The 25,191-nt window shown below is 41.0% G+C and overlaps 1 protein-coding gene across 7 annotated transcripts in view; it reads left to right on the forward strand.

Moving 5' to 3' along the window:
• The window catches only part of spopla (speckle type BTB/POZ protein like a), a 184,669-nt gene that overhangs the window by 73,080 nt on the left and 86,398 nt on the right, over positions 1–25,191 (forward strand). The window contains exon 1 of one of the 7 annotated variants that reach the window (XM_072258602.1): positions 18,082–18,145. The exons of the other annotated variants lie outside the window; for them this stretch is intronic. The gene's annotated coding sequence lies outside the window, so the exon portion shown is untranslated. Of the gene's footprint in view, positions 1–18,081; positions 18,146–25,191 lie in introns of those variants that run through there. 7 annotated transcript variants of the gene reach the window in all.

Here is a 25,191-nt window from a genome sequence, read left to right on the forward strand (position 1 = left end):
GGTGGTGGACCCTGAAAGTCCGAGTTTGGAGAGTGTTGGTGGGGGAGTGGGAGTCTAGAGGTCCAGCAGCAGCGAGGAAGTTCTCGGCTTGGAGGTATTGGTGGCCGATGATCAGGCTGGAGCCAGAGCTAGAGCCCACATAATTTATGGTCTGAAGGCACCCAGGTTCATTGGGAACTGGAGTTGGTAATTGTTGTATCCCTGGTCCAGAAGCAGCTGATCAAATTGAGGTCTGAGCGGGAAACAGCAAAGATTGCAGTCTGGAACTTTCAGGGCATCGAAACTGGAGTTGAGGTTAGCAGGATCTGCTGTCTGAAGATGGACGATCTTCCTATTCTGGATGTGAGAAAGGCAAAGAACTGGCAGTTAAAGAGTGGATCTGGTAGAGGATGAAATGTCAGAGGGGTCCATGGCAGGCGGAGGAGAGGTTGGCCTGGTGCTGAGGCAGAGAATGAGAGAGGGCCTGCAGGTATCTCCACATAGTGGAGAGGGTGGCATATAGAATTTGGAGGGAGAAGTAGTTAATGGAATATAAGTATCTGGGATTCTCGGTGGGTCCAGACTGGGAGGTCTGAAAATGGAGCTGGAAGTCATACGGAACAAGATTGTGGTGAAGACAATTTCCCAGGAAGGATATGTGGCTATGTGTTGAGTTTAGGTGAGTACATGGGCGAAGAGTTGCAGGGCAGCAGATATCACTGAGGGGGGATAGCCAGCTCTTCAAGAGCTAGAATGTAGATTGTGAGGTCATTGTAATTTGTCAGCCTTGGGTCACGTCAACTGTTGAGTACTATTTGTATTCTAATACTTATTATTTCAGTTCTTGTTATTAGACCCTTGGCTTTCTTATATTTTGAAGTATATTTTGGTCCAGAGTCTAGTTTCCTTCATTCCTATTCCATTCATGAATTCTTAGAGAAATTGAGTTCAAAGGTTCATCTCCTGCTTCCTTTGAACAATGTTATTTTCTATTCAAGTTCTCTTCCAGGTCTTCATGCTAGAGAGCAATATAAATAGATGTATTACTTCCTTAGCTTTGTGGGCAATTCAGACTCTTCACTGGTTTATGCTATATGGAAATAAGCATATAAACAGTTGCAAGAAAAAGTTTTGTGAACCCTTTGCAATTATCTATTTTTCTATATTAATTATTCATAAAATGTGGTCTGATCTTCATTTAAGTCACAATAATAAACAAACACAATCTGCCTAAGCTAATAACACGCAAACAATTGTACTTTTCATGAACTTTTATCGAGCACATTGTTTAACCATTCATGGTCCAGGCTGGAAAAAGTATGCGAACGCTTGTATTTATTAACTGGTATAACCTTTAGCAGCAATAACCTCCACTAAACATGTCCTGTAGCTATTGAGCAGACTTGCACAACTGTGAGGAGGAATTTTAGACCATTCCTCCGTATAAAACTTTTGGGATACCTTGCACGAACAGCCCTCTTCAGGTCATGCCGCAGCATCTGAATTGGGTTAAGTCTGGACTCTGACTTAGCCATTCAAAAACACAATTTTTTTTCTTTTTAAACCATTCTGTTGCTGATTTACTCTTGTGTTTTGGATCATTGTTTTGTTGCATCATCCAATTTCTATTAAGCTTCAGGTGATAGATCACCACCTTGACATTTCCTGTAAAACGTCTTGATACAATTTTGAATTCATTGTTCCCTCAACTATTTGCAAGCTAGCCAGGCCCTGGGGCAACAAAGCAGCCCCGAACCATGATGCTCCTTCCATTATGCTTCACAGTTGGGATGAGGTTTTGGTGTTGGTGTGCATTGCCCTTTTTCCTCCAAACATAGCGGAGGGCATTTCTGCCAAAAAGTTCAACTTTTGTCTCAGCTGTCCACAGAACATTGTCACAGAAGCATTGTGGAACATCCAAGCGGTCTTTTGCAAACTTGAGATGTGCAGCAATTGTTTTTTTTAGAGAGAGCCATTGTTTCCTCTGTAGTGTCCTTCCATGAACACCATTCTTAATGGGTGTTTTTCTTATAGTGGACACATGAACAGAAACCATAGTCTGTTCTAACGATTTCTGCAGGTCTTTTGCTGTTACCTTTGGGTTCTTTTTCACCTCTTTCAGCTTTGCACATTGTGCTCTTGGTGTGATATTTCCAGGATGCCAACCCCTAGGAAGGGTAGCACCAATACTGAGTTTCCTCCATTTGTAGACAACATCCCTTACTGTGGACTGATGAGCTTTCAGGTCTTTAGAAATGTTTTTGCAGCCTTTTCCAGCTTGATGCATCTCTACCAAGGACCTCTGGAAGTTGCTTTGATCGAGACATGATGTATGTAAACAGATCTTTCTTGAGAAGAACAGGGTCTGTCAGTAATCTGACTTTGTGTGTCTTTTCTTAGTAGGGCAGTGCATCTCTACAACCCACATCTCCAATCTCATCTCATTGATTGGAACACCTGACTCCAAATAGCTTTTGTAGAAGGCATTACCTCAGAGGTTCACATACTTTTTAAACCTAGACTGTGATTGTTTAAATATTGTACTCAGTATTGATGAGAAGTAGTAATGTGTGTTTGTGTTTGTTATTGTGACTTAGATGATCAGATCACATTTTATGAGTAATTAATGCAGAAAACCAGGTATTTGCAAATGGTTCACAAACTTTTCCTTGCAACTGTAGCTGTGTCTAAAAAAAAAACCTACAAAATTTGGTATCAGATGTTCAGAAATATCAACATTAATTATGTATATTATAATACTTAATGCTAACTGTGGATGTGCACTAAAGTACCTTTCTCATTGCAACAAGTATGTAGTCTCTGCTTCTAGGTAAAAAGCTGACTTTGCAGGCAACTGTTGTGTTGTCAAGCTGTTGTCAAACTTGGTTTCTGAATTATTGTAAGTTTGCTGACAACACCACTGAAGTTGGCCAAATCAAAGGTCGTGACGAATCAGCAGCACCAGTGATGATTTGGTATGTCATATAAAAGAGGATGAATATGTTTGCGGTCAATTATTTTGTGTTTTATATTTGTAGTTAATTTAGATCACTTTGTAGTGATCTGTTTTCACTTTGATACAAAGAGCCTCTGCCAATCAGTGTCAAAAAAGACCAAATTAAATCAACTGTGATTCAATGTTGTAAAACAATAAAACCTGTAAACTTCCAAGGGGGTGAATACTTTTTATAGCACTGTATGGTGACATATAGGTATCTGGATAATAAATTTACCATGAACTTTGCATGATTGTCCCAATGTTACTAAAGGGTGTGGGGGGGGGGGGGGGATGTAGGGATGGACCTTATAAACTTTCCTGAAAGTCAATCTCTTTCCCACACTTAAAATAGTGTATTGACGTACTAAGAAGGCATCCATCGATCCATTGTTTTTTGCATTTCGGTTGAAATTACTATTTGGAAATGAATCTGTTTGAGAAAATGGATAGAAATGAATCCTCATTTATTATAATGTTTGCAAAGTGGGTATGGTATTACTATGATGAAGAGACATAGGATAGTTCATAAACATTGCATAGTCAGTAAACTTAAATGCATTGTACCATCTGTTTGTGTGAGAAGGTCACAGGTGCACTGAATGTGTTCAAAGCGTGTTTTGTGCATTAATTGTATACTGCACATGGGGCTAATACCAAATAAGAAGTCACAGATAATTGTGAAATTAAAGCAAGGCTGACTTATGGAGATTTAGACTCCTTAAGGTGTAAAGTCTTAACCTGAACAAATCAGAAGAAACTTTACTATAAGTAGCTGCCACATAATTTACGATTTACTACTGGGAGAGGGACAGCAAGGGGAAGAACTATACTTAGTGTTAAAACCAAACTTTGAAATCATAGGCAGTTCACTCCTTGTTTTGTAATGTGTTAATTATTAAGTGTTGTAGGTTGAAACATGTAGATTTAATTTCTGTCATTAATTAAAATGAATTATGTACATCAATGACATCAACACATGTAGGAAATTTAACCAGTAAATTTGTTAGCCCTAATTGATTTCCAGATTTGTAGGTCTACTTCCCTAATGAGAACAGCTTCTGCAGGAATTGAGCATGGAGACTTCAAAACAGAAGATTTTTAATTTGAAGATTTTAGAAAAAAGATTTGCTAATGGATTCAATTTCAAGGCAATAATGTATTTAAAAGGCATAAGGGCAAGTTAACTGAGTGGCCAGAAAGTAAAAGGTAGATGGAATTTGCTGAGGGGTCTGTGAGTTAGCAATTTGATAATGTGAAAAGAAAGCCAGTGCATTATTTAAATTGTGTGAACATATTTCCATTCACTATTTGTTATAAAAGAAATTCATGATACCTTGCTCTCATCCTAAAGAGGGATCTACAAACTGAAGCTTGTGCTGTAAACTTTCCCCCGGGCATTAGAAGATTCACATCACAGGAGAAAACTGAAATGACATTAATATCAGAGCATTAAGGTTTAAATTGTTATCATAGTTATCAACTATGTATATTGTACGTAATAGTCTATGTCTACACATCACCAATGATCTCACATGGTCTGTATATACCATGGTCTGTATGTTGAAAAAGCACAACAATGCCTCTTCCACCTCAGATGGTTGAAGAAGTTTGGTATGGGCCCCCAAGTCCTAAGGACTTTCTATAGGGGCACAATTGTGAGCATCTTGACTGGCTGCATCACTGCCTGGTATGGGAACTGTACTTCCATCAATCACAGGGCTCTGCAGAGAATGGTGTGGACAGCCTAGCATATTTGTAGATGTGAACTTCCCACTATTCAGGACATTTACCGAGACAGGTGCATAAAAAGGGCCCAAAGGATCATTGGGGAACTGAGTAACCCAACCACAAACTGTTCCAGCTGCTACCATCTGGGAAACAGTACCACAGCATGAAAGCCAAGACCGACAGGCTCTGGGACAGCTTCTTCCATCAGGCCATCAGACTGATTAATTCACACTGATACAATTGTATTTCCATGCTATATTGACTGTCCTGTTGTACATACTATTTATTACAAATTACTATTAATTGCACATTTAGAGGGAGATGTAATGTAAAGATTTTTACTCATGTATGTGAAAAATCTGTAAGTAATAAAGTCAAGTCAATTCAATTCAATTCAATAGGTTAGGTTCATGAACACCAGGGTAGAAAATTGGCTACTCTGACTTATGTTCTTCCAATGATTTTGTTTTACTCCATGGCTATGTGAATAAGACATATTAAAGTATTTTAGTCATACATTTGTTAATTAATATCCACATTATTATATTTCCTTTCTGAAACTTTTGGCCATTATTTGTCCATAATGAATAGTCCTAGGAAGTTGCAAAATGATAGCAAAATTGAATTTTTGCATCCCTGAAAGCTGGAGGGCATATAGCCAAACAAATATAGCTATGGTGGTGCTAGCAATCTTTTTTTTATCTGCTTCATATTCTATCAATTTTACTTCCTGAGCCTGACATTTGAGAGCTTTCTGATATTTATGCTGGTAAATCCATTTTCCATAACTGGATGACAGGTTGATATGTCACATTTAAATTAACAGCATTACTGTTGATACCTACTCAATATTGTCAAGCTCAGACTCTTAACAGTGGTTTAATCACTGCCAAGTTAATGATTAAGAGCAAGTGAAGAAAAACAAATGGATTTAAATAAAGTTGGGTCAATTAGTTATGGTCAATTGTTTAAAATTACATATAAACTGAATCTGTAATAATTTGACTTCATTTTGTAAATGACATTGTGTGAAATTTTATTGGTTTAATTTTGCATATGTGCAAATATAATACATTTCACATCTTTACTCATGCTTTCTCAACTATCTGTATATATGATACTGACCTTTTTAAAGGAGAATAATAACATCAGGTTGGAAAAACATTACATCATACTGGTTAATTAATAACTATCTACAGACAAAAATCTGGTTGTGGGGAGTGACAAAAGCATCTGCATCATGTACGAATTTGGTTACAACCTGCACTATAAATGTTGCAGCATAGCAACACACTAGTCAACCTTTCTGATTTGGACCATTAGCTATCTCCATGCTTAATGTAATCCAACCCTTTTGTTCACTCCCTTTTATTCATTTTTCTGAGGAATGATGAACCTTAATGATTTGCCAGGCCTCAGTCCTTTGTGTAAAACTTTGATAATGTATGTCAAGTTTTACTTTTTTTTTGGGGGGGGATGGAATAGAATTTATCTTCTAATTCCAAGTCAGAGTCAGTGCTGTTAAGAACTAAATTATCTAGAGAAACTTTCCATAAGTTATTGCAACTGATGAGAATAATTTTATAACACCAGGAAGAGAACTTGTGGCAAGAACAAAATATTTCCTAGCAGTTTCAGTCTCACAGGTCATGCATCTGAGCTGCTTTGACAGTTTTTAATGGTCTGTTTGTATCATGGAGAAGGGAGATATTGCTCACCATTTCCACTATTCCTTTATTACTAAAGTTGTGTACCAGCTTAAAACTTTCATAGGGCTCTTTCAATGTAATGAAATACTTTCGTTATGTCATTTTTTTGCAGTGTAGGAAATATATAATTGTGTTCTTTAATTTTAGATGGTAATTCAGTCACTACATATTGTTTGTAACCGGAACCATTTTATTATCATAAATTCGTGTCGAGGGCTTAAGTGCTGTGATGTTGTTCCATTTAGCTCATAACAAAAATATCATGTCAGACAGTTTACTAATCTATGATAACAGTGATACTTTGAAAATGTACTAGGGCCCCTGATTGGCTTAAGCCTTATTGCTCTGCCAGCCTGGTGCTCAGTGTCTACAGCTGTTACGCATTTCAGTTTTCTGTTTTACTCTGACCAGGAGGAAGGATTTAAAGCACAAGCCTCAGTTTATAGATTCCTCTTAGGATGGAAATATATTCACACCGTTTAAATAATGCTCTGTTTTTCTTTAATCAAATTGGGTAACTCACAGACCCCCTCATTAAATTCCATCTACTGTTATTTTTAATCGGTCTTTCATTTAACTTGCCCCTATCATTTTATAGACATCCATGTCTTAAAATTGAATCCAATAGCACATCCTTTTCTGAAATTGATAGAAAAATTTCCTGTTTTCAAAGGTTCAAAGGTATAATTTAATGTCAGAGAAATGTATACAATATACATCCCGAAAGCAAGGGTCCGACTGGTCGAAGTAGGCTGCAGAGGATTTGTAGCCACATCAACATCAAGGCTACCCCGGGAGTTGGGAGGGCGAGGGAAGACACCAACAAGCAGTCAAAGACCTCTCTAGAGCTGCTGAAAAGGGTAGTCAGTGGCTCTGGATGAAGAGAAAGGATTCCATCTGGGCCCCCAAGTGAGTGAAAGGCTTCTCGGGGGTGAGCTCAGGATGCCAGGATTCACTGCTGAACCCTGCGGAGGTGTCATGGACCAATCAGTGAAACACTGAGGAAAGAGGGTGACCACTTGATAACCCAGTAGGTGCCACCACTCACTTGGCCACCCCACAGAGTCCAGGCAGCACGTCTCAGGAGTGCAAATAAGGGATATTAACATCTAGTCTTCTGTAACATATCAGAAATGCTTTTTCTTCACAACCATCCACGAAAACAGAGGAGTGCTCCGGAGAATGAACAACAGTTAAATGTTAGAACCCCAAAGTCCCCCCCCAGCTCCACCCTCCCGTGTGTAACAAGCAGCAAGCAACGATCCCCCTTCCCCCCCATCGACAAAAAAAAGCATCGGCACCGCCACCGAGCACAAAGCTATAGCAAAGAGACAGACTTGCAGTTACCCCAAAGGCTTCGCGTTTCACCTGGTATTTGACATACCACAGGTTCTCTCTCTCTCCCTAATAAGGGAGAAAGAGGTATCTCCGTTTTCCAGTGAGCGGGAGACATAACAAACAACTCGCTAGTTTACGATATTAAAAGTCCATTAAGTCACTTTTATCGAGCTCTGTGCCTGAAGTTTGCAAAGACCTCAAGTCTCCAAGCACACAACTGTAGATATTTTGACTCCCCGGATGACACACGGGTTTCCTATTGTAACACCAACCCTCGATCCGCCCGTCTCCAGAGCCCCGAGATCCTAGGCTTCTGAATCTAAGCCGGACTCTTAAGCTGAGCCTTTGGCTGCTGAACAACAGCCAGTTATGAAACCCCGAGAGCAGGTCCCATTCCCGCAAGGAACCAAAGTCAGTTTTACTCCAGGTCAGGGTCTTCAAAAGAACCCTGAAAGTGAAAAAAATAGAGATATTAAAGATGGAAATAGAGCTGTTTCTGCAGATGCAAGCAAAGGAAGTCACCGTTAGGTGCCATTAACCCTCCTAAGCTCCGCCTTCCTGAAGTATCTGTTGTCATTTCCTGTGGAAGTCTTTCTCGTTGGAGAAGTGGATTAACAAATTGGGATATAACACATTTACCGGTTAAGTTTCCTATATGTGATGATATCATTGTGCATGATTCATTTTAATTAATTAATGATGGAAATTGAATCCATAGGTTTCAAACTACGACACTTAGTAATTAACACATTTTAAAATGACTAGTACATCACGCAAAGTAGTGAACTAGCTATCTGCCATTTGAAAGTTTTTCCATTAAATGTCTATCTTCCCCTGACTTCCTTCCCTATTTAACACCTGTTTTAAGTCTTTCTACGTGCCTGTCCCTCTCCCATTAGTATGTTGTAGTGGGAGCTGCAGCAGCTTGTGATGAAGTTGTATCTGACTTGTGCAGGTGTAGGTTAATGGAGGGTAAGCCTGCATAACTGTCATCCTTGCTTTATTTTCTGTGACTACTGTTTTGGCATTAGCCCTATGTGCAGTATCCATTTAATACATGAAACGCCCTTCAACTCCTTCAGGGTCTTTGTGACCATCTCACAAAATCAGATAGAATAATGCATTCAAGTTTAGTAACTATGCAATTTATTTTCCTATGTCATCGTAGTCATTAATATAAACTGTAATTTGCTGATATCTCTGCATTGATTGAAAATGCCCCACTTATTACAGCTTGAAACTGATCTGCTTATCCCTATTTTACGTAGTTTCCCACACCACCAGGTTCAGGAATAGTTATTATCACTCGGCCAACAGGTTCTTAAATCAGAGGACATAACTTCACTCACCCTAACACCGAAGTTCCCACAACCTTATAGGCTCACTTTCAAGGACTTTTCATCTTGAAGTTCAGAGTAAATTTGTTATCAAAAGTACATATACATCACCATATACAACCTGGAGATTTATTTTCTTGCGGGTATACTCAATCAATCCAATAACCATAGTAGAGTCAATAAAAGACTGCACCAGTAGAATGGAGAACCAGTGTGCAAAAGGTAACAAGCTGAAAATACAAAAAGAAAGAAAACAGTAATAAATGAGTAATAAATATCGAGAACATGAGATGAAGAGTTCTGAAAGAGAGTCCATAGGTTGTGGGAACAGTTCAGTGATGGAGCACGTGAAGTTATCCTCTCAGGTTCAGTAGTAGTAACCTGATAGTTTAGGGGTAATAACTGTTCCTGAACCTGGTGATGAGAGCCATGAGGCTCCTGGACCACCTTTCTGATGGCAGCAGCATGCGCTGGGTGGTGGGGCTCCCTGATGATGAATGCTGCTTTCCTGTGACCATGCTCTGTGTTGATATGCCCAATGGTGATAGACTGGGCCTTATCCACTACTCTTTGAAGGACTTTCCGTTCAAGATCATTGCTGTTTCCATAGCAAACTGTGATGCAGCTAGTCAGTATACTCTCCACCACACATCTATATAAGTTAGTCTAAGTTATCGATATCATGCCAAATCTAAGGAAGTATAGGCGTTGCCGTGCTTTCTTTGTAATTGCACTTGGGTCTTGGGTCCAGGACAAGTCCTCTGGAATGAAAACACCGAGGAATTTAAAGTTGCTGACTCTCTCCACATCTGATTCTCAATGAGGACTTTTCAGTTCATCAACCTCCAGTTTCTTCCTCCTGGTCAATAATCATCTCCTCGGAACAATACACACAAAATGTTGGAGGAGCTCAGCAGGCCAGGCAGCATCTATGGAAAAAAGTACAGTCGACGTTTTGGGCTGAAACGTTGACTGTTCTTTTTTCCGTAGATGCTGCCAGGCTTACTGGGTTCCTCCAGCATTTTGTGTGATGCTTGGATTTCCAGCATCTGCAGACTTTCTCACGTTTTTAATCATCTCAGTCTTGCTGACACAGAGCGTTAGATTGTTGTGGCGCCATCCAGCCAGATTTTCAATTTCCCTCTTGTATGCTGATTCGTCACCACCTTTGATTTCACATTTCACAGTGGTGTTGTCAAGCAAGTTTAAATATGGCATTGGAATTATGCTTAGCCACACAGTCATAAGTATAAAGTAAGGATAGCAGGGGGAAGCGCACAACCTTGTGGTGCACCTGTGCTAATGGAGATCGTGGAAGAGATGTTGCCAGTCCGAGCTGACTGGAGTCTGCAAGGCAGGAAATCAAAGTTTCAATTGCACAAGGAAGTATTGAGGCCAAGGTCTTGACACTTACTGATTAGCTTTGAGGGGATGATAGTATTAAATGCTGAGCTTTAGTTAATAAAGAGCATCCTTTGCTGTCCAGATGTTCCAGGATTCAGTGAAGAGCCGATGAAACAGCATCTGCTGTGGACCTGTTGTGCCGGTAGGCAAATTGGAGCGGATCCAAGTCACCTCTCATGCAGGAGTTGGTATGTTTCATCACCAACCTCTCAAAACACTTCATCATGGTGGATGCAAGTGCCACTGGATGGATAGTCATTGAGGCAAGTTACCACGCTCTTAGGCACCGGAATAATAGAGGCCTGCTTAAAGCTAGTGTGTGCCTCAGGCTGCAGAAGCAAGAGGTTAAGGGCATCTGTGAACACTCCAGTCAGTTGATAAGCACTCAGCATCCAGCCCAGAGGGGCTACCTGGCAGAGTATTATGTGAGGATTCACCCTCTTGGAAAATGCTCGCACATTGGTCTCAGATCCTGAAACCACAGGATCACTGGTGGCCATGGGAGTTCTTGATGGTTCCTCCATGTTTTGATGGTCAAAGCGAGCATAAAAGGCATTGAGCTCATCTGGAAGTCAAGGCCTGTTGTTACCTATGTTGTTTGATTTCACTTTGTAAGAGGTGATGGCGTTCAAGCCCTGCTGCATCTGTCAAGCATCCTTCATGGATTCAAGTTAGTCTGGAATTGCCACTTCACCCATGAGATGGCTTTACGGAGATTGTACCTGGACCTCTTTTAACTTTCTTGGTTACCGGAGATGAATGCCTCCGACATAACCCTCAGCAGATTGCAGATACCGTGGTTTCTGGGGCTTCTGGTTGGAGAAGACACTGAATAATTTTGTGTGGACACACTCATCTGCAGCTGTTTTAATAAAGTCTGTGACAACCATCGCCAATTCATTCAGATCCACAGTTGAGTCCTTGAACCCAGTCCACTGACTTAAAGGAATCCCAGAGCTGTTCCTTTGCCTCCCGCAACCATCGTTTTTATTGTCCTAATCTCTTGAGCTTTACTGTTTAGCCTCTGCCTGTATGCAGGTAGGAGAAGGACAGCCAAGTGATCAGATTTACTGAAATGTGGTCTGGGCATTGAATGGTAGGCGTTCCTTATAGTATAACAGTGGTCTAGTGTTTTGGGACCTCTGGTGCTGTAGGTTGTATAATGATGGTAATTGTGCAGGGTTTCTTCAAACAGGCCGGTTGAAGTCCCCAACTATGATATGAAATGCGACGGGATGGACTGTTCCATGTTTGGAGATGACATTGTGCAGGATCTCAAGCACTCAATTATAGTCGACCACTGGTGGTATGTAAACTGCATTCAGGATTACAGAGGAGAGCTCTCTTGGTAAATAAAGGTTGGCATTTGATATAGCAATAGTAGTATTACTATTACTATTTATTATTTATGGTGCAACTGTAATGAAAACCAATTTCCCCCGGGATCAATAAAGTATGACTATGACTTCAGTGCTCAAGGTCGGGGGGAACAAGTGTACGACAAAACCACACAGTTTACCTTAAAACACACACTTCTACCTTTTGCCTTTTCTGAATATGTAGTTGGATACATCTTGTGTATCAAGAAATCTTCTGGTCTCATCGGCATACCTTTCATACTCTGAGTAAGCCACATCTCGGTAAGATACAGGACACAATTTCTCATTTTTCTTCGATATAGCATTCCTGCCCGCAGGAGTTCTCTAGCAATTACACATTTGCTAGCATGATACTTGGTAGAGAGGCCTTCATCCTTCTGCATTTCAGCAGTGCTTGGAGTTGTTCCTCACCCTTCCTGCCTCACTTCTGACCATGGTGATGAGCCTTCATCCACTTAAGGTTCTGTACCTACTTGCTTGAAAGTTAGGTCCGCCGAGTCCTTCAGAAGACCATAAAATCTGTAGTTTATTAAGATTTAAAAGTACATTGCTTAAAGGAAATTACTTGCTAAAGATTGCAGTGAGAGTAATTCAAAAGAGGTACATTTAGAAGTATTGTATGTGGTCGTGGGACGTTGCCATTGTTTATTGGTGATATCTTGGCAATCTAATATTCCTGATAATTATTGGTTATTTATTATTTTCTTTGTATTTGCACTGTTGTCTTTTGCAGGTGGATTGTTCTGTCTTGTTTACAGTTTTTCATTAATTTTATGGTTTTTTTGTATTTACTGTGAATGCCTGCAAGGAAATGAATCTCAGGGTTGTATATGGTGACGTATATGTACTTTGATAATTTACTTTGAAATTTGAAGTTTAATATAGTTTTGCTTAATCATATTAGGCATTTCTAAGTGTCATGTTATCACTTGATAATAAAATCCAAAAGTTTTGTGACAACTAATGTAAACATATTGTTTTCTTCTTTTCATAGTGCTGTTTCTGTTCTCTAGTCTGCTGGGACTTTTTCAGAACCTAGAGAACTTTAAAAGACAACAAGTGAATCTGCTAATGTTTAGGAGCTTTTGCTCTTAGACCTACTAATTTACTTAACAGATATTTCTTGCTCTTTTGCTCTTACTTTACCATCTTATCATCTGTTGTAATTTGTCTAAATAACTAGAGCAATATCAGCATTCGTACAAGATTGAAATGAAAATTTCTTTCAACATTTTCTCTACCTCTACATTCTCGGATTAGGCATTTGCAATTAACTTATTTTGCTCATTTAGTACACATTGCATAATGAGTACTCAGTTCAAACAAGTTGAGCTTATTCATATTAGCATCATGTGCATGTTTTATGTTTCTGTTCTGCCCCCAGAAACAGGTTAAATTGACTCTGCCCTGTTACATTCCACGTTTAAACTAAGCTACTAATTTTGCCCTAGCATTCATAAATTTAATCATTATAACTCTAGATCAGGGGTAGGCAACCTACGGCCCACAGGCCAAATCCGGCCGCGAAGGTATTTTGACCAGCTTGCGAGCAAATATTGGGATACTATGCTTATCCAGCCCGTGAGTCATTTTTTCCCCCCCTTAATCTGAGTGTTTTATGCGACCACACTGATGGACATCCATGGTGTCTTGTTACACTGGCCCCAGGTTCCGTTTTGTTCCTAACCAAACACTGGTATATACGATTGACGGGAAGGCAGACTACCTTATTAATATGTATTAGATACTCTCCATGCACATGCAGGTTTTCAGATGGGATTGTTCAAATTTGTAAACAAAAACAGCGTCACTGTGTTTTAACAAGAAATCCACGCTAAATATCCAGGTACAGGTTTCCCCCGCCATCCAAAGGTAGAGCATACCTATGAAACAGTTCGTAAGCCGGAATGTCGTAAAGTGAAGAAGCAATTACCTGTTATTTATATGGGAAAAATTTGTGAGCATTTGCAGACCCAGAAAATGACTTACCAAATCATACCAAATAACACATAAAACCTAAAATAACAGTAACATATAGTAAAAGCAGGAATGATATGATAAATACACAGCCTATATAAAGTAGAAATACTTTTCTGCAATCATTGCCGCACTGTTCTCCGTAGCGAAAATCTCACACAAGCGCTGTTGGCAGAAACACTCTGTCCAGTAACCTTTAAGCTATGAAGCTGCCAAATCATACCAAATAACACATAAAAATACACAGCCTATATAAAGTAGAAATAATGTATGCACAGTGTTGTATCACTTACCGGAATTGGGAAGAGAGTGCCGAGCACGCTGATGGTGGTGTGTTAGGCTGAGTCGCCGGAGGTTGGGGTGGTACAGTGGTCCTCAACCTCCAGGTAGCGAACCGATACTGATCTGCAGAGAATGCAGCGGTAGCCGGGTTGCACCCTGCACATCTTTAAGAAAAAAGCCGAAATAAACAAGCTAATTAATTATGTGCAGGGTGGCACCTAATTAATTAGCTTCTTTATTTTGGTTTTTTTCTTAAAGATGTGTTGGGTGTGCCTCGGCTACCGCTGCATTCTCTGCAGCAGTGTATCGGTCCGGGTGTCGGGGTGGTGGGACACTAGGGTGTCATCTCATCGTCGTCTGTTTCCATCAAGACGGGCAGGTCACCTTCTATCTCTGCCTGCCTCAATGTCGAAGGTCGAGGTTCGTCGTCTGCTGTGGCTGATGTGGAAGGCTTGAAAAACGACAGTATGCTTGACTGCTTATCCTCGTACATTTTTCTATCATCTCATGCAGTTGCTTCACGTTCAGTTCCTGGAGGACTTCACTTTCGGTCCATTCGCTACTGCATTCGGTTTCGATGGTTATCCTTTCCTCTTCCAATTGCATCAGCTCTTCATCTATCAGTTCTTGGTCATGGGATACCAAAACCTCTTCAACATCATCTTTGTCAACTTCCACAAGCCAAACTCACTTTGTCCTTACTTCGTTCACCACGATCAAAACGCTTAATTATGTCTAGTTTTACGCTAAGTGTAACACCCTTACGAGGTCTTTTGGGCTTTTCCGATACCGTAGAACTCATCTGGCTAATGGCTGCTCACAGGCATGAATGCCGGCTAGAATGCAGTTCCGGGGAGGAGCTTGGCTGCTCGGAGCACGTGCTACTTTTATCGCGCGCTGCCTTTTTGCGTAACAGTGAAAACACCTTCTGTTAGCGAAAACACGTAACTAATGTAGGTCTTTCGTAACAGCAAGGTTTCATAAAGCGAACGTTCGAAAAGCAGGGGACACCTGTATCTACATGTGCTACGATACTAGTTGAACAACTCATGTTTCGAAATAAAATTGAAGAAAAAAGTTCCAACGGCAATGAATGCAAAAGGCAAGAAGGTAGACACTGAGTGCCAAAATTTCCAGGACACTTGGACACTAGATTATTTCTTCATCAAGCAAACTGGGAAACAAGTTTGTCTCATTTGCCTTAAAAATGAGACAAAGGTCCAAGAATTGAGAAAAGAGTTTTCATCTCGTTTTGCTGATTTTTGCTTGCATGCAAATGAGTTCAAGCTATTTGCTACTCCTTTTGATGTGGAAGTGGACACTGCATCAGAAATTTTTCAAATGGAATTGATTGAGATGCAGTGTGACGACATATTGAGATTGAAATTTCATTCTGAAGATGTGTCAGTGCTTGACTTCTGTAGAAAATATATTCATCCAAGTGCAAAGTACCCTAACTTAGTGGACTATGCAAAATAGATGGCATCGTTGTTTGGCAGCACTTTTCTGTGTGAGCAATTACTTTCAAAAATGAAGCACACCAAGAACCATTTGAGAACAAGATTGACTGATGCCCATCTTGGCATCAACAAGTCTGACACCCAATATTGAGAAGCTTTCAAGCAACAAACAGCATCAAGTTTCACATTGATTTATCAACTGTTTGCATTTAAATTTTCTTTTTTATTATACTTAATTTACCACCGTTCAATGCATCATGTTCATATGTTTTATGTTTAAAGATTCTTTGTGTCCTTTTAATAGATTCAAAAGATGCCTTGATTGAAATAAATTGCAACTATACTGAGTTCTTTGATTACTAATTGGCATCCTTGGTTAAGCACAAATGATTTTCTAGCATGCTTTATTCATTAATTTGAGGCAAAACATAACTCGATGTATTTAAATGGATAATTCCGATATTTCAAGTTTTTTATGGCATTTATCTGGCCCACCATCTGCTCATTAATATGCGATCTGGCCCACAGAGGCAAAAAGGTTGCCGACCCCTGCTCTAGATCATCAATTTTCTATTCATTGTGCATCAGCATGTTAAAGCACTGCTTTGTAATTATCCTGAATAACTATTATTTAAGATGCACTGTATATTTTATTGTGAATATATATTTTTTTAATCTCTAGTCGCTTTTACTGGATCCTTATTGTTGTTATAGCCATGGTGGTAGCGGAGATTAGCTTGCGCTATCTATTAAATGCTCCCAGTGGTGTGTGCCTCAAATAGCCTCTGACAACCAGTCAAACTCCTGGCCTTCACATGCAGCTTGGCTACTGAACGTGGTGGAACAGTTTCTTCTGACAGGAAAAGGGGCAAAGTTGGGTTACTGGCTCCTTAAAACCAGCCGTTTTGGGCAGATGGAGCTCATCGGCTGTGATTGGCAGCTCATGTAGGAGAAGGAAAACTGATGTCAACGACCTTTGGCTTGTAGCTATACGCACTCATGGGGAAGACTTGGGACGTAAACACAAGGAAAAGTTCAGAGCTGGAGTCCCTGAGACAGTCCTACATTGAGTTCAGTGCTGACTGGGAACTCCTGTGACACTGCTGGTAAGCTGTATCCGTCTCTGCCATTCCTTTCTATTCATCAACTGCATGCAGAGGAGGAGCCTGCAACATGGGCAACAGCTTACTTTCCTTGTCGTACTGCCCTGCCATTAGGTTCTAGAATGAGGCAACCTATACTCAGGGAAGTGATGACCCCCTCCTGTTAGACTGTTTCAGGTAACTTATTTTTTATCCTTTCTTCTCTAATATTTGTATAGAGAAAGGGAACTGATTTTAAACCTCTGCTGCCTTGCGGCCATACCTACCCATGGGATAGGCTTCAGAAGTAAACCCCGAGGAAGAAATCCAGAGCTGGGGTCCCTAAGGCAGCTTGATGTTGTTTACAGCTTCATTTTGGCTACCCCTGTGACGACACTGGTGCTGAACTGTACCAGTGCTTGCCCTTCCCTTGGACTAAATCAGTGACGTAGAGAGGGGGAACCCGCTGCATGGGTAACAGCCGGTTCTTCAAATCTTCCCACCTAGGCTTGCACTCTGGAGAGGACACGGTCCATCAGAGGTGCAAATCCATATCTCCTGGGATTGATGGCTGCCTACTACCTATATTTGTATATCTGTGCACTTGTAATGCTACTGTGGCTCTGTAATTTCCTTTGGAATCAATAAAATATCTATCTGTCACACACAGTTGGTATGCATCATCTGTGTTTGATCCCGATCAACAGAGGGCCTCAAAAACAAAGTCTTTACTGCTTGCTAAATTATGGAGACTGCCTTTTTGAATAATGCTCCAAAGAACCCATCTGCTTTCTGAGAAAAGTGAATTTTATTTAGTTTCTATGTAATGCTGATATAAGTGCAGCTTAACTAATGTTTCGTATGACATGATGGCACGGTTGGGCGCCGTGGTAGCACTGGGGTTAGCTTGACGCTATTACATCTCGGGATGTCAGTGTTCGGAGTTCAATCCCAGCATCCTCTCAGAAGTCTCTGTATGTCCTTCCCATGGAATGGGTGGGTTTTCACCAGGTCCTCAAATTTTCTCCCACAGTCCAAAGATGTACCAGGTGGGTTGGTCATTGTGAATTGTCCTGTGATTAGGTTAGGGTTCAATCGGGGTTCCTGGGTGGCGCAGCTCGAAGGGCTGGAAGGGCCTATTCCATGTTTATGTTTAAATGTCCCAACTATTGTTCTCATTGCCTCAGCCTATGAAGGCAAATGTACTATGTTGTCTTTGCTGTCCTGACTACCTGTGATGCCACTTTCAGGATCCTGTGTGCTGGTACTCCTTGTTCACTGTTCAGCAACATTTTCCAGAACCCTACCATTCATTCTTTCACCTCAAACAACAGGAATTCTGCAGATGCTGGAAATTCAAGCAACACACATCAAAGTTGCTGGTGAACGCAGCAGGCCAGGCAGCATCTGTAGGAAGATGTGCAGTCGACGTTTCAGGCCGAGACCCTTCGTCAGGACTAACTAAAGGAAGAGTGAGTAAGGGATTTGAAAGTTGGAGGGGGAGGGGGAGATCCAAAATGATAGGAGAAGACAGGAGGGGGAGGGATAGAGCCAAGAGCTGGACAGGTGATTGGCAAAAGGGGATACGAGAGGATCATGGGACAGGAGGTCCGGGAAGAAAGACAAGGAGTGGGGGGGAGGTGGACCCAGAGGATGGGCAAGAGGTATATTCAGAGGGACAGAGGGAGAAAAAGGAGAGTGAGAGAAAGAATGTGTGCATAAAAATGAGTAACAGATGGGATACGAAGGGGAGGTGGGGCATTAGCAGAAGTTAGAGAAGTCAATGTTCATGCCATCAGGTTGGAGGCTACCCAGACGGAATATAAGGTGTTGTTCCTCCAACCTGAGTGTGGCTTCATCTTTACAGTAGAGGAGGCCGTGGATGGACATGTCAGAATGGGATGTGGAATTAAAATGTGTGGCCACTGGGAGATCCTGCTTTCTCTGGCGGACAGAGCGTAGATGTTCAGCAAAGCGGTCTTCCAGTCTGCGTCGGGTCTCGCCAATATATAAAAGGCCACATCGGGAGCACCGGACGCAGTATATCACCCCAGTCGACTCACAGGTGAAGTGTTGCCTCACCTGGAAGGACTGTTTGGGGCCCTGAATGGTGGTAAGGAAGGAAGTGTAAGGGCATGTGTAGCACTTGTTCCGCTTACACGGATAAGTGCCAGGAGGGAGATCAATGGGGAGGGATGGGGCGGACGAATGGACAAGGGAGTTGTGTAGGGAGCGATCCCTGCGGAATGCAGGGGGGGGGGGAGGGAAAGATGTGCTTAGTGGTGGGATCCCGTTGGAGGTGGCGGAAGTTACGGAGAATAATATGTTGGACCCGGAGGCTGGTGGGGTGGTAGGTGAGGACCAGGGGAACCCTATTCCTAGTGGGGTGGCGAGAGGATGGAGTGAGAGCAGATGTACGTGAAATGGGGGAGATGCGTTTAAGAGCAGAGTTGATAGTGGAGGAAGGGAAGCCCCTTTCTTTAAAAAAGGAAGACATCTCCCTCGTCCTAGAACGAAAAGCCTCATCCTGAGAGCAGATGCGGCAGAGACGGAGGAATTGCGAGAAGGGGATGGCGTTTTTGCAAGAGACAGGGTGAGAATTCTTTCACCTGCTTTGCCCTGGTTTATCCAAAATTTCTGAGTTCAATCATATGTGCTATCCTTTGCCCTCTTTTCCAATTGATGTAGGTTCTACTTAACCACCCCACCATTTTTATTTAACGATACTGTGTGGAACAGGCCCTTCTGGTCCAATGAGCTGTGCCACACAGCAGTCTTCCTATTTAATCCCATTCTAATCACAGGACAATTTACAATGACCAGTTATTACCTACCAGCTGGTAAGTATTTGGACTGTAGGAGGAAATGGCATTGTGCTAACTGCTAGGCTGCCCTGGTGCCCCTAAAGTTTGGTGTTTTCTGCAAACTAGTCAATCATGCCTACAACATTCTCATCCAAATTATCTGACTGCAGACGTAGAACTATTTTCAATTTGTACCTCCTCTGACAGGTCCAAAAATTTCACATAGGGAAACAAATAAAATGTTCAGGACAGCTGCTACAATAAAAATAGGTTAAGGGTTGTGACAGAGATCAAGGCTTGTATCATGAGCTTAAATAAGAGGTAGAGATATATTTTTGAATGATTTTAGTACAATGTTTTAAGCTTTCAGCCATCACCTTAAAGTACAAAGCTATCTAACAAAGGTCGTGAAAGTGTGAATCACTGATTGTGGTCATGTTATGCTGCCATCAAGTGGCTAAATCCTAAAAATAACCTTTATTTTCAACATTATTTTAAAAATAGCATGAAGATACATAGTTAGGTGACTTAAAACTTAATTGTCATGCAGTACTGTAATCACATTTGCAAATACTATATATAAGTACTATCACATTTTTGTAATGAATTTTGCAATAGAAATTGCAACATTTTAAAACCTTATTTTATCCTTTCCTATACCTCTTTATACTTTAGAGTTGACAGTGCCTGACAGACATTTTTTTTTTGCAAACAGGTTTTTCATTTCTTGCCTCTAAAGGGCCCTAATTTGATTTTTATTTATTTTCTATTCCCATCTTCTACCCCGGGGGGAAAAAAAACATAATTTAGTGCATGCAAATTCCCATACGACTTCATTTTGTCCTGTTGATTAATGTTCCAGCTGCTAATATAGGGATGCAGATATAGTGTAGTTAATTGCATTTCTTAGCAAAAAAATTTCTTAGCACCCAATCCTGGTAATCTTGTTCAAATAATATGTGGACATCTCCTTGAACCTTGTTCATTAATGACACAGTAAAGAGAAAAATTGTAATGTGTAGTGTTTGGTTGTCCTCAACTTCTGAGGTCACTGGGGTGATACTACTTCATATAAATGGGTTTGCTGTATTTGCTACTGAAATGATGCTGATACAGCTGCAACTATTTGGTCAACAATTACTGGACAATGCAGTTATAATATGTCATAATATTGAAGTGATGTCATAATATCCTCTGCTCAAGGTAATTGTTCTGCTCAGAAGAGTTTATGATTTGAAAATACATCTTGTCAGTGAAGTTCAATTGACGTAAACAGTTGGATGTTAAACAGTGAATCATTCCGTTCTCAACTAGTGTCATAACTTTTGGTTTTAGTCACAAATCATTGTCATTTATAGGTTATATTAACTGTCAAGATAAAGTGTATTGTTTTATTTTGAGAGGACATCAACCATCCAAAGGAAATTTTTACCTGCATAGTCTGGAGGCAAGTTTCATGTTTCTATCTGATTACCATTTCTTTTGAATTTTGTATGTGTCGCGTGCTGTTTTGTATAATGATCTACATTTAAGTACAGGCAGTCCCCGGGTTACGAATGAGTTCTGTTCCTAAGTCCATCTTTAAGTCGGATTTGTATGTAAGTTGGAACGGGTACATCCAGTATTTAGTGTCAGTTAGTCAAGTATTTTACCTTTCTATGCATATAAAACACTTAAGCGTATGTACAGTATTTCAATAATTAAACCACTGCGTTGCTCAGTAATAATTGTAGCTTTCATCAGGGCAGGGCCTTTCACATGCTCCATTATTCTCACTTTATCCTTTAAAATTGTTCCAATCGTTGACCGACTGTAGCCTAATGCTTTTCCAATGACTGAAGGCGTTTCACCTCTTTCTGATTGCTTTATTATTTCCACTTTATTTTCAATTGTGATTGTTTTCCATCAACGGAACAGAAACACTGCGGATTCAGGAGCAGCCGCGGGCGGTGGGTCCTGAGCTTCCCTGGGTCCTAAAGTCCACCCGCACGGAGATAGGTTAAATGGGACAAGTGGGGGCAGTGCTGACTGGAAAGTAGGGGGAGGTCAGGGTGAATTTTGCTAAGAAAAATTTAAGCCAAATACAAAGTTACACACTCAACACAGTGATAACGGCAATGTGATCCGACTTAAAATGGTGGATGGCGTTCTCCTTCCTTGAGCCAACAAATTTTTTAATGTAATATGCTTTATGGCAGGCCATTCATAAATACGAGTTGTTCGTAAGTTGGACGTTTGTAACTCGGGGAATAACTGTAGTCTTCAAAACTGTAAAACTAGATCGAGATGGTGCAATTTTCAGCATCAGTACCGGTGGTAACTCTTGGTGCCCTTTCAGATACCTGCTTATAGCCTTGCTGAGGAAGACACTGGACAATGAAAATGACTGATATCTAGTAGATGCCGATGCTGAGTTATTGTCAGGGCTGTCTCTCACTTAAGCTACTTTGCCTCCAACTGCTGAACGTCATGTTAGTACAGATAAGGCAATAATGTTGATGTCTGCCTTTCCTGTAGGAAGTTGTCCACATTATCATGTGCAGCTGAACAGTTGGCTCAAGAGCATTATTTTCTATAATTGAAAGTTGACCATGATTAGTTGGGACATGGCCTCCAGAAATGCACATCATTAGTGTTGTCTGTATCCTACATTTGAAGTGACTCTACTTCTGGTCTGGAGATGAAGGTTAAGCAGTTTTCTGTTGTTATGTACATTAACTTTACTCTGGTTGGAAGCTCATTGGAAATGGGGTGCAGCATCTTGTTAAGGTAGATTGAGACACGAGTTAGAGCAATGAAGATGAAGCTTTGTTTGATTGCAATGTAAATTTGAAAATTTCTAACTAGCTGCTATACCCTTGACGATTTATCATCTTAAATAAAACTGGTAATGATGCAGTGTCTAAACACATTTCAATATTATCAACACTGTATTGTAGACAACCTTTGAGTAAATTGCTGCCATCACTCCAGTTTTGCTTGGTGTCTAATTCTGCTGTTAATTGATACCGATGGTATTTGCAATCATAGATGCTACTGGGCCTGCTGAGTTCCTCTAGCATTTTGTGTGTGTGTTGCCTGGATTTCCAGCATCTGCAGATTTTCTCATTCGCAGTTTTGACTTGTATCTGCTTTTTTGAATATATGATGTTTTAAATCTCATATGGTTTGGTCGCCAGCCGCACGACCATGGTTTTCGGTTGGGCACCGGATACTTGGAAAGATTTGGCAGGGGGCGGGCGCCTGGCACTCGGCCAGGGGCTGTGGTCGAGTGGTCGGCGACTTGGGCCGGCTCCCCCATCAGACTTAGTCTGGTGAGGAGGATGCGAGGACACCCAGCAGGACTTTTTTAAAAAAAAACCTGACAAAGGGCAGATGAGCTCCTTGTGAGCCAACGGCCATCTTCTGTGGAAGAGATTAAAGCCTTGCCACATATCTACGAATCGTTATGCTATGCACCTAGTTAGAAGAGACATGATGAACTTGGGCACTACACCGTGTGCCTGGACCTGCCCAAGGCCTCGGCCTAAGGAAGGGCCAAGTTCGAAGAAGCGGCTGGAGGCCATCACGGCCTCGGGCTCGAGTTCGACGGGGGTGGTGGCGGGCGGTGCCAAGGAGAGACTGTACTCAGTGCTATCGCAAGGTGGAAGAAGATGGAGGTGCGTTGCCGCCATCCCCGGATTCGGGACGGCACCCACTGACTAAATAGTGATCATATTTTTTTTTGCATACCATACAGAAAAGTTCTAAAATATCACTCTCTCTTCAAAGTACTTGTTGGTTGGAAAATAACTTAAGAATTAATAGTTGGCTAAATTATTTCAAATATGTGGGTAACTTAATTATAGCAGGGCTTAACTTTGTAAGTAGGAATGTTAATATGTGGTCCATGGTGGTAAGTGTATAAAAACATATTCAAAGTATATTACAACTTTATTTTACAATATGAGACCATAAGATATAGGAGCAGAATTAGGCCATTTGGCCTATCAAGTCTGCTCCACCATTCAATCATGGCTGATCCGTTTCTTTTTCTCCTCCTCAACCCCATTTCCCGGTCTTCTCCCTGTAACATTTGATGCTATGGCCAATCAAAAGCTTATCAGTCTGCCTTAAGTACACCCAGTGACCTGCCCTCCACAGCTGCATGTGGTACCAAATTCCACAAATTCACCACCCTCTGGCTAAAGAAATTTTTCCTCATCTCTGTTTTACATGGATGTCCCTCTATCCTGAGGCTGTGCTCTCTTGTCCTAGGCTCCCCTCCCACCCCCATGGGAAACATTGAACATTCTATCTACACCTACTATGTCTAGACCTTTCAACATTTGAAAGGTTTCGATGAGCTCCTCTCTCATCTTTCTAAATTTCAGCGAGTACAAACCCAGAGTCATCAAACATTCCTCATATGATAAACCTTTCATTCCCAGAATTCCCAGACCTTTAGGGTGTTCTGCACAAGGACTCCCAAGTTCCTTTGCATCTCAGAGTTTAGGTTTTCCTCTGTTCAGAAAATAATCTGCACATTTATAGCTACTACCAAAGTGCATGACCATGCATTTTCCAACTTTGAATTTCATTTGCCACTTTTTTGCCCATTCTCCTAATCTGTCTAAGTCCTTCTACAATCTACCTGTTTCCTCAACACTATCTGCCCCTCCACCAATCTTCATATCATCTGCAAACTTGAAAACAAATCCATCTATTCCATCATCTAAACCATTGATATACAGCATAAAAAGAAGCGGTCCCAACAACGACCCCTATGGAACACTATTAGTCACTGGCAGCCAACCAGAAAAGGATCCTTTTATTCCCACTCACTGCCCCTACCAATCAGTCAATGGAACAGCAGGCCCGAAATGTCGACTGTACTTTTTTTCCATAGATACTACCTGGCCTATTGAATTCCTTCAGCATTTTGTGTGTTGCTCAGATTTCCAGCATCTGCAGATTTTCTCTTGATAATGCTCTTACCATGTTGGTAACTTTCCTGTAGAGTCATGAGCTCTTAACTTGGTAAGCAGCCTTAGGTGTGGCACCCTGTCAAAGGCCTTCTGAAAATCCAAAGGTACAACGTCCACTTTATCTATCCTATTTGTAATCTCCTCAAAGAATTCCAACAGGTTTGTCAGGCAAGATTTTCCTTTAAGGAAACCGTGCTGACTTTGTCCTATCTTGTCCTGTGTCACCAAGTACTCCATAACCTCATCCTTAACAATTGACTCTAATATCTTCCCACCCACTGAGGTCAGGCTAACTGGTCTTTAATTTCCTTTCTTCTGCCTTCCTCCTTTCTAAAAGAGTGGAGTGACATTTGCAATTTTCTAGTCCTCTGGCATCAGTGTTTTTTGAAAGATCATTGCTAATGCCTCCTTAGCCTCTTAACGCTACCTCTTTCAGAACCCTAGGGTGCAATTCATCTGGTCCAAGTGATTTTCAGATCTTTGAGCACCTTCTCCTGTGTAATAGTAACTGCACTCACTTCTCTTCCTTCACACATTAACAATATCTGGCACACTGCTAGTGTCTTCCACAGTGAAGACTGATGCAAAATATTCATTTATTTCATCTGCCATCTCCTTGGCCCCTGTTCTTATTCTTTCAGCCTCATTTTCTAGCAGTCGGATATGCACTTTCATCTCTCTTATTTTTACATACTTGAAAAAGCTTTTACTATCCACTTTGATTATGTTTGCCTGCTTGCTTTCATA

Source organism: Mobula birostris, chromosome 5, assembly GCF_030028105.1.
Source record: "Mobula birostris isolate sMobBir1 chromosome 5, sMobBir1.hap1, whole genome shotgun sequence".
Classification (NCBI taxonomy): domain Eukaryota; kingdom Metazoa; phylum Chordata; class Chondrichthyes; order Myliobatiformes; family Myliobatidae; genus Mobula; species Mobula birostris.